The sequence below is a fragment of the Mustela lutreola genome, chromosome 5, assembly GCF_030435805.1.
Source record: "Mustela lutreola isolate mMusLut2 chromosome 5, mMusLut2.pri, whole genome shotgun sequence".
NCBI lineage: Eukaryota > Metazoa > Chordata > Mammalia > Carnivora > Mustelidae > Mustela > Mustela lutreola.
In genome coordinates this window covers 75945576-75959215 of record NC_081294.1, presented here as the reverse complement: position 1 = coordinate 75959215, position 13640 = coordinate 75945576, and the positions used below count along the sequence as shown (strand labels likewise).

General features: G+C 39.0%; 1 protein-coding gene across 5 annotated transcripts in view; it reads left to right on the top strand.

Annotated features, from left to right (window-relative positions):
* The window catches only part of KLHL3 (kelch like family member 3), a 312385-nt gene that overhangs the window by 100169 nt on the left and 198576 nt on the right, over positions 1-13640 (top strand). For all 5 annotated transcript variants that reach the window (XM_059174657.1, XM_059174662.1, XM_059174656.1 and 2 more), the window contains exons 3-4: positions 12188-12266; positions 13293-13396. The gene's annotated coding sequence lies outside the window, so the exon portion shown is untranslated. The remainder of the gene's footprint in view (positions 1-12187; positions 12267-13292; positions 13397-13640) is intronic.

Sequence of the window (13640 nt, the reverse complement as noted above, 5' to 3'; positions counted from 1 at the left end):
TGAGTGCTGGACTTCTATCGGAGACACGTTCTGCTGCTAACTAACAAGGTCTTTGATCTTAGGCAAGTTACTAGGCTTTTCTGGGCCTCAGTTTTTTCATCCGCCAAATGAAACAAACAAATGGCCTCCCCATTGCACACATCTTGGTTCAAGGGCTAATGAAATAATGTATTTAAAACATCCTATTAACTGTTACACATTATACAAATCCACAGGCTCATTATTGTTGCTGTTACATGTGTTGAATGTTTCCGACGGAATTGGTCTAACCCCCATCCTCCAGAAAGCTGTCAGTGCTTTCCTATCCACTGCATGTACAATTTATTCCTCCAATACCACATTTGCCAGAAGGAGGTAGGATTGTTATTTTCATTTCATTGACGGAAACTAAACCACAGAAAGGTCTAAAGCCAGACAAGACCAGCAAAATCTTGTGCTTGTTTTCTTCCCAGTTCTTATTGTCCACAGGAAAGGAGAGCTTCCTATGAATCCTTCAGAGAAAGGTCTGAATAGCAGTTTTTTCTTTACCCATGTGGAAATTCATACAGTTTTTTAGAGGGCCTAGCAGATTGGTAAGAGAGATGGGAATACACACTGGGAACCTGTGTGTTGCCTGTTCTGGCTGATCTGGGTTGTGTGGGCTGAGTGTATGGGGATTACTTACCACCCTGCAACAGCTGGTCTGGTCTGAAGCAGAGTAGAGGTCCGTCTCCTCTGTGTTGATTAGTAGCAAAGTGCAAATTACCTTCCTAGTCTATAAGTTCCTATAGAGGCTTGAAGCTCAGAAAAGTCGGAAGAAGATCAGATGGGCCTCATCTGGGAGGAATTCAAAGGGGAGTGCTGGAATTACATTATCCATTGCCCTCTACACAGACAGAGAAGATTAATCTTCACCCTGCAACTTGACTGTATTTGGTTTGTGAAGCACGTGCCTTGAACTGGCTCCATGTATGCCTTTTCATGCAGAGGTACAACATTATACAGTCTTGATAGTTTTGTGTATAAAGGTTTTAGGATGAACAAAATAAGAGCATTATTCTGCTGAAGTATCTCTATGTACCTTTATTTCTGTATCTGATTTTTTAAAAAAATTAGCATGTATGGGATCCCTGGGTGGCTCAGTGGGTTAAGCGACTGCCTTTGGCTCAGGTCATGATCCTGGAGTCCTGGGATCGAGTCCTATATTGGGCTCCCTGCTATTCAGACCTTTCTCTGACCCTTTCTGCTCTCATGCTCTCTCTCTCACTCTCTCAAGTAAATTAATAAAATCTTTTTAAAATTTTAAAAAAATTAGCGTGTCCTTCTTTTTTATTTTTAAAAAAACTTTCTGCAAATTAAAAAAAAAGATTTTACTTATTTATTGCCAGAGAGAGAGTGAGCAAGAGGGTGAGCACAAGCAGGGAGAACAACAGGCAAGGGCAGAAGCAAGCTCTCCACTGAGCAAGGAGCCCATGCAGGACTTGATCCCAGGAAAGCTGAGAGCAGATGCTTAACTGACTGAACCACAGAGGCATCCTTCTCTTTTTCTCTCTTCATACAACTCTTATTTTTTGGTGGGTGTTAGGGCGCAGAATTTGTGTGTGACTTCCCCCTTGGCCTCTGTGCTTTCTCCTTATCTTTCATTGTCTTCCTCTTGTGATGCCTCGCGCATTCATTGTCTTCTCTGTTTCCCCCTTTCCCTTAATTGTTCATAACGGAATAATTGAGGCATATTTTATACTGTGATTTCTTGACCTGGAAAAGATGCTACAGGTATTCTAATAGACCCCTCTCCTTTGACACTTGTTGTTTGCCGTTTTGCAATTCATTACTGGCAGAATAGGGACCAGAGCCCAAGTTTTCTGGCTCTCAAAATTTCCATGCTCTTTCCATTATTTTCTGCTGCCTCCTGTTTTATATTTATTTTTTTCTTTTCTTTCTCTTCCTTTTTTAAATTTTTCAAAGGAGGGGTTTTCTTGTGTTTGTGTGTTTCAAGATTTTTAATTGTTTATTTGGCAGAGAGAGACACAGCGAGAGAGAGAGGAACACTGGCAGGGTGAGTGGGAGAGAGAGAAGCAGGCTTCCTCCTGATGCGGTGCTCGTCCCAGGACCCTGAGATCATGACCTGAGCCAAAGGCAGATGCTTAATGACTGAGCCACCCAGATGCCCCTTTTTTCTTCCTTCCTTCCTTTGTTCCTTCATTCCTTTCTCCCTCCCGCCCTCCTTCCCTCCCTTCCTGCTTCCTTCCTTCCTTCCTTTTTGTCGCCTTCCTGCTCAACATGGAGCTCACTGTGGGGCTTGAGTTCATGACCTTGAGATCAAGACCTGAGCTGAGATCAAGAGTTGGACACTTAACCAACTGAGCTACCCAGGTGCCCCTATTTTATATTTCTTGAATAAATTTCTGCCATTCTTGTTTTTAATTTTAAAAGTAAATGAGTAGAACATTTTCTGATTATTTTATATTATAAACAGTCTATGGCCTCAGGCAAAGTGAAGTTTTGCACACACCTGCACACACAAGTGTTCATGTGAGGTTCCCAGAATAGATCACTGCGAGCATGCCCCCATAGAACTCTTTCTCCTTTTCTTTAAACCTTTAGGAATACAGATTGTGCAAACAACATCTTGCATTTTTTAGGGCTTGACAAATTTAAAGTACTATCTCATTCGTTAATATATTCAAGAATTTAAGTGTTGACAAGGTGGGCTGTCTTACTTGATCTCTCTAGCAGTCATGAACTCTAGATAAGAATGATACTTTAATTTTGATTTAAAAACATGGCAACCAAGACCCAGAGACTTGCTTATGGTTGCATAGTTGGTGGCAGAGTCAGGAGGAAGACTTCCACTTTCTAAGCCATACCTAAAGCAGTATTTCTAGTTTACTGGTTATTTAATTTTAAAGGAAATCAATCAAATTAATCATTTGTGTTCCATGAAGACAAGTAAAACTAGAAGGTCTGTAAAGACACATCTTAGAGCTTTCCCTAAGAACAAAGTACTGTATTAACCAACCACAAGAAGCATCAAGAAACAAATGCCTACTCTTTCATAGCCTTATTAAAAAGTATAATTGGGAGTTACGTAGGTGGCTCAGTCAAACATTAAGCATCTGTTTTCAGCTCTGGTGGTGGTCCCCAAAATATTGGGATCAAGCCCCCGGTCATCGGGCTCCCTGCTCAGTGGGTAGTCCGCTTCTCCCTCTCCCTCTGCTGCTCCCCCTGCTTGTGCTCTCTTGCTAGCTTTCTTTCTCTCAAATGAATAAATGAAATATTTAAGAAAATTAAAAATAATAATTGGCCTGGTTATTCTATACTATGCAAACTCCTATTTGACCCATCCCAATAAATAAATAAATAAATAAATAAATAAAATTCCACGTCTGTTTATTGTAGAAGTGTGTGTGCTGTTTTAAGATTTGGGGATAACATTTGACTCACCTATTCATTCATTACATGTATTTTGATTTTCTCTGCTGGAGATGGTTTATCTGCTTTTCCTGGAACTTGACAATTGCCTGAGTCCATATAAAGTGTTACTGGAAAATGTACACATTTCATTTCCCAAAACCTAGCAGTTGCTTTTATTTTTTTTTAAAGATTTTATTTATTTATTTGAGAGAGAGAGCATGAGAGGGGAGAAGGTCAGAGGAAGAAACAGACTCCCAATGGAGCTGGGAGCCCAGTGTGGGACTTGATCCCAGGGCTACGGAATCATGACCTTAGCTGAAAGCATTTGAGTAACCCACTAAGCCACCCAGGTCCTCTGGCAGTTACTTTTAAAATCAAACCAACAAAGGTGCACCTGGGTGGCTCAGTGGGTTAAGCCCCTGCCTTCAGCTCTGGTCATGATCTTGGGGTCCTGGGATTCAGCCCTGCATGTGGGGGGGGTTGAAATCTCTGCTCATCAGGGAGCCTGCTTCCCCCTCTTGATGCTGCTGCTCTGCCTACTTCTGATCTCTCTCTGTCAAATAAATAAGTCTTAAAAAAAAAGTCAAACCAACACAGATTGTCTGAATTGACTTTAATTTTCTGTGACGATTAATGACTGAGTTTGTCATTATAGGGATGTTGAGTTTTTTGATTCTTTAAAATAACAGTGTATTACATATATCAAGAAAGGAGAGCTACACTATGCCAATGAAAGTATGTATACCAGATTCTTAAATTTATTTACAAACTCATAAACAAAAAGCAATTGAAACTACATCGTGCCAGTACTACCATTTGATGGTTTCTTTTGATAATTTTCTTACAGTGGTGCATTCTAAAGCTGTGGGATTGTTTGTAGGATCACATAAGCAAGAAGACATTTGGTATAATTAGGCCTGAAAGCACGACAATTCTCATTTTTATTGATCTTCACATTTTAAAACTGGATTAACATGAAATGAACATTTGAGAAACACATTTGCAAGATTTTTCTTTAGCCTTTTAGAAGTTTGTTTCCCAGTTTCTTACCTGTTGGAAATTTCTAGTGCTATTGCTGTTCTTTTCATCTTGTACAGGTTTTCCTTCTTCATTTCTTTGGTTAGTTTTCTGTGTTTGTTTCTCTGTCACAAGATGCTGTATGAGCCACCTCTCCAAGCCTAACACTCCCGCCCCCTTCTTGGCTTATTTGTCTACTGCACAATGAATGGCTTCATTTCACAAGCTGCTCCTAGAGTTGAAATCACCGCACAGAATATCCAGCTCTGGAATCTAGTAGGATCTGAAGGCCAGTGAAAAGGCAGAAAGGAGGAGTCAGAAATCTCAGCAGTAGCAGTGACATTAGATGGAGCATTTTATTTATTTATTATTATTTTTAAAAATAATTTTTTAATTAACATATAATGTATTATTAGTCCCAGGGGTACAGGTCTGTGAATCGCCAGGTTTACACACTTCATAGCACCTACCTTCCCCAAGGTCAATAATGCCAGCACCCTCTCCCTAGTCCCCTCCCCACCGGCAACCCTCAGTTTGTTTTGTGAGATTAAGAGTCTCTTATGGTTTGTCTCCCTCCCGATCCCATCTTGTTTCATTTATTCTTTTCCTACCCCCCAAACCCCAACTTTGCCTCTCAACTTCGTATCAGGGAGATCATATGATAATGGTCTTTCTCTGATGGACTTATTTCGCTCAGCATGATACCCTCTAGTTCCATCTGTGTCGTCACAAATGGCAAGATTTCATTTCTTTTGAAGGCCGCATAGTATTCCATTGTATATATATATATATATATATATACACACACACATCTTCTTTATCCATTCATCTGTTGATGACATCTAGGTTCTTTAGATGGAGTGTTTTAAAGGATGTGTTAGAAATGTCACTTTCTACTGGCACAAAAACAGACACATAGATCAATGGAACAGAATAGAGAGCCCAGAAATAGACCCTCAACTCTATGGTCAACTAATCTTCGACAAAGCAGGAAAGAATGTCCAATGGAAAAAAGACAGCCTTTTCAATAAATGGTGCTGGGAAAATTGGACAGCCACATGCAGAAAAATGAAATTGGACCATTTCCTTACACCACACACAAAAATAGACTCAAAATGGATGAAGGACCTCAATGTACGAAAGGAATCCATCAAAATCCTTGAGGAGAACACGGGCAGCAACCTCTTCGACCTCTGCCGCAGCAACATCTTCCTAGGAACAACGCAAAAGGCAAGGGAAGCAAGGGAAAAAATGAACTACTGGGATTTCATCAAGATCAAAAGCTTTTGCACAGCAAAGGAAACAGTTAACAAAATCAAAAGACAACTGACAGAATGGGAGAAGATATTTGCAAACGACATATCAGATAAAGGACTAGTGTCCAGAATCTATAAAGAACTTAGCAAACTCAACACCCAAAGAACAAATAATCCAATCAAGAAATGGGCAGAAGACATGAACAGACATTTCTGCAAAGAAGACATCCAGATGGCCAACAGACACATGAAAAAGTGCTCCATATCACTTGGTATCAGGGAAATACAAATCAAAACCACAATGAGATATCACCTCACACCAGTCAGAATGGCTAAAATCAACAAGTCAGGAAATGACAGATGCTGGCGAGGATGCGGAGAAAGGGGAACCCTCCTACACTGTTGGTGGGAATGCAAGCTGGTGCAGCCACTCTGGAAAACAGCATGGAGGTTCCTCAAAATGTTGAAAATAGAACTGCCCTATGACCCAGCAATTGCACTATTGGGTATTTACCCTAAAGATACAAATGTAGTGATCCAAAGGGACACATGCACCCGAATGTTTATAGCAGCAATGTCCACAATAGCCAAACTATGGAAAGAACCTAGATGTCCATCAACAGATGAATGGATCAAGAAGATGTGGTATATATACACAATGGAATACTATGCAGCCATCAAAAGAAATGAAATCTTGCCATTTGCAACAACATGGATGGAACTAGAGCGTATCATGCTTAGCGAAATAAGTCAAGCAGAGAAAGACAACTATCATATGATCTCCCTGATATGAGGAAGTGGTGATGCAACATGGAGGCTTAAGTGGGTAGAAGAATAAATGAAACAAGATGGGATTGGGAGGGAGACAAACCATAAGTGACTCTTAATCTCACAAAACAAACTGAGGGTTGCCGGGGGGAGGGGGTTGGGGAGAAGGGAGTGGGATTATGGACATTGGGGAGGGTATGTGATTTGGTGAGTGCTGTGAAGTGTGTAAACCTGGTGATTCACAGACCTGGGGATAAAAATATATGTATATAAAAAATATATGTTTATAAAAAATTAAAAAAAAAATATAAAAATAAAAAAAAAAAAAAAAAAAAAAAAAAGAAATGTCACTTTCTGTCAGCTTGTGGAGATGGTAACAAGAGTGTGTCCTAAAACCTGTGGTATTTTGTGGCATATATATTTTTATAGTTTTGAAAAATTAGTTGTGGCAAAAGCAGACATTTGTTTTAAAATTTCCTGGCAAATTATTAGTAAACATGAATGGTTGTTCTTAGAGAATTTACTCTAAGTTAAAAGATAGATTTTGGTTCTGATTTTGCTATAATTTATGAGATTAATAAAATGCCTTTAAGATTAAAATTAACCCCAAGTTCCCCAGAAAATATGGGGTTTTTTAAATGATTTTATTTATTTATTACAGAGAGGGATCGAGAGAGAGAGAGAGAAAACACAAGCTGGGGGCGTGGGAGTGGGAGAGGGAGAAGCAGGCTTCCTGCTGAGCAGGGAGCCCAGTGCAGGACTTAGTCCCACATGGGATCATGACCTGAGCTGAAGGCAGAGGCTTAACAACTGAGCCACCCAGGGTGCCCTGAAAATGTGGGTTATTATATAAGATTTTCATGAACCACTTTGAAACGATAGCACATGTACTGCTGAACTCAAAGTGGGGGCTGAAAAGCCCTCTCCTGTATTTAAGAAATTGCAGGAAGGCAGCTATTCCTCATTGTTACAAAAGACTGAAAAAGGGAGATTAAAGTAAAATGAGTATTTCCTTATAGTGAGAGTGTTGGAAGGCTTTTGAGAAACAAGGGTTTTTTTTTTTTTTCATTTAAAAAATATTTTATTTATTTGAAGGAGAGACAGTGGGAACAAGCACAACAGGAGGGAGGAGCAGGGGGAGAGGGAGAAGCAGACTCCCCACTAAGCAGAGAGCCTGACATAGCACTCGATCCAGGAGCCTAGGATCATAACCTGGGCTGAAGGCAGACGCTTAACTCACTGAGCCACCCAGGCGCCTGAGAAAGAAGATTAAAAAAAAAAAAAAAAGGATTTTATTTATTTATTTGAGAGAGAGAGAGCACAAGAAGGGGGAGGGTCAAAGGGAGAAGCAGGCTCCCCACTGGGCAGGAAGCCTGATTCAGGACTCGATCCTGGGACTCCAGGAGCATGACCTGAGGTGAAGGCCGATTGATGCCCAACCAACTGAACCACCCAGTCACCCCAAGAAACAAAATTTTAGAATATTAAGTGTGGTTGAAGATGTTTTTGGCATAGAATAGTGGATAGACTGGCAACATTCTGAAATTATTTCGTAACTCAAAGATTTAGTGATGGAGCCCCAGCTTTTAAAAAATGTTTATTCTTTAAATTTTTAATTCATTAGTTAGCATACAGTGTTATATTAGTTTCAGGTGTACAGTCTAGTGATTCAGCAGTTCCGTACCTCACGTGGTTCTCATCAGGACAAGTGCACACCTTAATCCCCATCACCTGTTTTGCTCATCCCCGCACTCCCCTGTCCTTCAATTTATTCAGTACAATTAAGAGTCTCTTTCTTGATTTATCTCTCTTTCTCTTCTTTTCCCCTTTGCTCATTTGTTTTGTTTCTTAAATTCCACATGACTAAAATCATATGGTATTTGTCTTTCTCTGATGACACTTTCACTTAGCATCGTATTCTCTAGCTCCATCCATGTCACAGCAAATGGCAAGATTGCATTCTTTTGTAGGGCTGAGTAATATTCCACTGAATATATGTACATTACACCCTCTTCATCCATTCATCAGTTGATGACACTGGGGCTGCTTCTGTAATTTGGCCATTGTCAATAATGCTGCAATAAACATAGGGGTGCATGTATCCCTTTAAATTAGTGTTTTTGTATTCTTTGGCTAAATACCCAGTAATGTGATTGCTGGATCATAGGGTAGTTCTGTTTTTAACTTTTTTTTTTTTCAAACCACAATCTAGTGGAAAGAAAGGCCAAAACCAGAGAAGACAAAGTAAAAAAGAAACTGAAAGAAGGTATTCGTTGCTACAATCTCAGAAACAACCAGGAATATATATTTCTCATAGGTAAAGGACACTGAACTCTGTATGAATCAGAGTTCTCCATAGAAACAGAGCCATTTGTATATTATATATATAGCACATGTTTAGTAAATATATAATACATATGTATATTAAGAGGTATAATATAAAGGATTAGCTCCAGCAACTATGGAGGCTGGCAGTGTTACAGGATTTCCTTCTCCTTTAGTGCTGGTAAGGTTCTTGGTCACCCGCTTTGAAGAATGAAGAGGTAGACCAAACAGGGTGGTGGGCAGCAAAACAAGGTTTATTGAGCAGTAGTGAAGTAATAGTACAAAGCTCCAAAAGAGGTAGGGGACCTGAAAAGGTTGCCCTGTTTTTAACTTTTTAAGGCACATCCATATTGTTTTCCATAGTGACTGTACCATTTTGCATTCCTACCAACAGTGAGTTGAGTTGATCAACAGCATGAATGATCCTTTTTCACCACATCCTCACCAACATCTGTTGTTTCTTGTGTTGGTGATTTTAGCTATTCTGACAGGTGTGAGGTGATAGCTCATTGCAGTTTTGATTTGCATTTCCCTGATAGTGAGTGATGATGAGCATCTTTTTATATGTCTGTTTGTCATCTGGATGTCTTCTTTGGAGGGATGTCTGTTCATGTCTTCTGCCCATTTTTAAACCAGATTATTTGTTTCTTGGGTGTTGAGTTTTCTAAGTTCTTTATGTATTTTGGATACATATCCATTTATCGGATATGTCATTGGCAAGTACCTTCTCCCACTGGAGCCCCAAATTTTAAAGCTAAGTCATGCAAATCAATTCTGTTTCCTTACCCAGTGCCTGAAACTCAAAATACCCAAGTGGTTAGCACCTTGATATTATGTATCTGCTTTTTACAGAACACTGCCAGGTCACTGGATGGTTGGAGTACATGGCAGGGGGTGGGATGTCCATGACAGAAATGGAAGCCAGTCTCCTCTTCTGCAGGAATTTGAAGAGCAGATGTAGTCAGAGTGGTTCAAGGAACATCCCTCTTATTTTCCCAGTTACTTTTTAGTAATATTCTGCTAATTACTTACCTGTTTATACTTGAAGTTTACAGAGTAGCAAACTTTGGAAGAGTGTAAGGCTTGCTGAAAAACAAACATTTTTTCTTATGTAGAATACTGGCAAAAACTAACAATGTCCACAGGGTTGGTAGATACTAAGAGATCTTAGTTGTCTGTGATATTGGTGAAGATAAAGCAGTTTGAATTGGACAGACCTGACTCTGAACCCAGATTCTCCCATGTTCCCTAGCTGAGTCACCTTGAGCTTCTCTCTGAGCTTTTGAGTCCTTTTCTATAAGGTGAACATTACCATCTATCTGGCTGGATTATTTTGTCACATAATAGATATTTAGTAAGTGGTAGTTTATATTATTATTTCCTATAGTATTTCTTAGTAGAAGTATATGATCCAGATTAAGGGCAGAGTTAATTGTTTTTTATTCCCACACCCCTTTCCACAAAAGAGTAGAGTGAGTGCGAGAGATTGAGAAATGATGAAACCAGAATTGTTTTTGTTTTAATTTTTAAGAGAATATTTGGTATAAACTTGTCCTTATTGGTGATGAAGATTTAGTGAGCATTATGGTTTTGTTTGCCTCAGTTAAAATTCATTGTTTTACTTGCAAAAGCTAGTTTATAGACTAATAGCCTTGGACAGCAGGCATTGAAGCTGATCAAAGGAGCCAAAGAAAGAACTAAGCCTCGGACTTCTCCCATCTTTCTAGAGCCCTCTAGCCTTGATATTTATACTCTCATTATGTTATATATTTTATTTTTAGTCATAAAACAGGTTTTATTGTCTTTATATCTTGATAAACATTAATTAATATAGTAGGTGATTCTCTGACCCATACTTTTACCAACTTAGGGGAAATAAAAATTGAGGAGTATCATGAAAAATAAAAGGGGCATCTAAACTCGGAGTCCCAGTTATTTGTGTTAAGACTGTATTATAACAGAAGCCTGATGAAGAAAGGCTTCCTTACTTTTGTTTCCCACCCTGCTGCAGCTGTCTTTACCTCCGTAGAGGACTCCCTGTTAACTGCTCTCTCATTATGATTATGTGCTTGAAGTAATTATTTTTTCTTTTGATTTCAGTAGATCCTAGATGACCTGTTGACTCCCTGACACTGATAGTATTCTCTGAGGACCTAAGCAAGAGGGGCCTCTGCCCCGGATCTTGTGTGTAGAGGACCCAGATATCGCAAACTTTAAAAAAGTAGTGTCATTTCAGATCTAACACTCAATGCTGGTAGAGCAACTTGTCATCCAAACATTTACTCTAGTGACAAACACCTTTCAGGTCCCAGATACACTTCGCCTTGTCACTGACCCTGAAGCCCTGGAAACAAATGTCATGAAGGTTATGGGCTATTGATGGTGGTTATGGACACTGCTTTGACGTGTAGAGAGGATATGTAATTGCGGAACCTTGTAGGTGAAAGGACAGACTAATTAACTTAGCCTGAGTGTAATAAATTCCTGTATAATGAATTAATCACTTTCCAGTACTGCTAACCATCTTTATTCTTGTTTCTCTTTCTATTCCAGTTTGTGTTTCTACTTAAAAATTAAGTTAAGGGGCACCTGGGTGGCTCAGTGGGTTAAAGCCTCTGCCTTTGGCTCAGGTCATGATCCCAGGGTCCTGGGATCGAGCCCCACATCAGGCTCTCTGCTAGGCAGCAGCCTGCTTCCCTTCCTCTCTCTCTGCCTACTTGTGATCTCTCTCTCTCTCTCTGTCAAATAAATACATAAAATTTTTTTTAAAAATTAGGTTAATATTTTAAACAGTTGTCCATGGTAGCTGAGGGATATTCTGCAATATTAAGCAATTCATATTACTTTTAAACTTTATGTATGAGAGTCCAGATAAAATATATGTGATGCCTGTGGTTGACATTAGCAATAAATGAGCCTTGATAGACTTGTGAGTAGTTCTATTTTTGAAAAATACATAATAGAGTTTTAATAAGTTTTTAACAAATTACATAAAAAATTTAACTTTGTTATAATTTTATTTAAATTGGTATTTGTTAATTATAATTTGTATATTGCCTTTTAATTTTATAAGTAATTTTTGGAAGTTTAGAAAAAAGATTACATTTGAAAACAGATATAAAAAATAATTTTAGGGGCTCCTGGGTGGTACAGTTGGTTAAGTTTCCCATTCCTGGTTTTGGCTTAGGTCATGATCTCAGGGTTGTGAGGTGGAGAGCCCTGTGCCCAGCTCCATGCTCAGCGTTAAGTCTGCTTGAGATTCTCTCCCTCTGTCCCTCCTGTTTATTCTCTCTCTCAAATAAATAATTAAATCTTGAAAAAAACAATTTTAGTTTTTGATTTTGCACAATTAATAAATATATTTTGAGGATAGTATGTTCAAATTTTGTATACTTTGAATAAGTTTTATTTTATTTTTAATCCTTTAGATCCTTACTGGCAATGTGACACAGAGCATGAGAAAGGCTTATTTATAACAACATAACTAGTGATTTTGATGAAATTAAGGTAAGAGAAATAAATTTTTTAGAACACATCATAATTTATGCATCATGTGTGTCTTTATTTTCATTATTTATCCATACATTGCCCGCTTATCAACATTAAACCCAGACATATGTAATAATACTTAAATTCAGTGGTCTTTGATATTTTGTCAACTTTTAGTCATGTTTTAGTCAACTTATTTTTTTTAGTAAAAATCATAGCTCTGCATGCTAAATTTTGTCAAGGTATATGGATTAAATACCTCTCCAACTTTATTTTGTATCTCTGTATCCCTCCCTTCCAGACAAGTTCCTCCCAACCCCAGTTTTAGGGAGAAGTTTTACTCAGGAGCAGTGTGATCCTCTTTACTCTATAGGAACTCTGAGCTGGTGGCTCACTTTTATACCTGTCTTAGGATCAGATCTCACCTTCTCTTACCTCTCTTTGATGACGGCTGATCTGGTTTTGTGAGGGAGGGTAGAGGTAGAGGTGGGAATTGGTAATGTAAGCCAGGAAATCTTTAAAAGACACATGATAATAATAATTTATGGATAATAATAACTTATGGATAAAACATCATTTAACAAATGTTGTGCCCCTATTACAAACAGTGTCACATTATCATCAATACCCTCATTTGTGACTCAATATTAGCCCACATTCATTTCTAGGAATTATCCTAGGGAAGTGACAGTCTGGGACAGTGATATCTGGACATGTTGGTTATACCCTCATATCCAGGCCTAATCAGTGTACTGTGATGGTATGGCAGACAAATGTGTCAAAGCATGAAAACCTCCAAAAGAACTTTCACTAGAATTTTATTTGAAATGTTGGGGTCAGTTAATTCCAAATATTCCTTTTGTTGCCTTCATCCTTGGGTATTCATCGCAAAGCAAGGTCTTGCAGGCACGGTTCCTCTCCTACACCCTCTCGCCCACTTCATTCAGAACTTCACATGGTCCTTCTCACAGATTGTGTATATTCAGTTGATTCTCAAAGATGCCATGTTTATGAATTCCCTTACTTACTAAGATTTATTTGTAGCCCCCCAGTCAGTACCCTGCTTTAGTGGCCGTTCATGGGCAGGTGTGGAGTGGTGAAAAATTGGTATCACCTGACGAGCACATTTCCAGCTGAGGTTGAACAAGGTAACGATTCTGACTCTCTTTCAGCTCTTGTACTGTATTTAAGTGTCCTTTTTGTGGTCTGTTTAGTGGCATATTTTCCACATTTTTATGCTTTTTGTTGGTGATTTCACTGTTTAATATAGTCCTCCATCAGTTGCCTGTGTGGCTCAGTCAGTTAAGCACCTGCCTTCAGCTCAGGTCATGATCTCATGGTCCTGGGATCAAGTCCCACACTGGGCTCCTTGCTCAGCCTACTTCTCCCTCT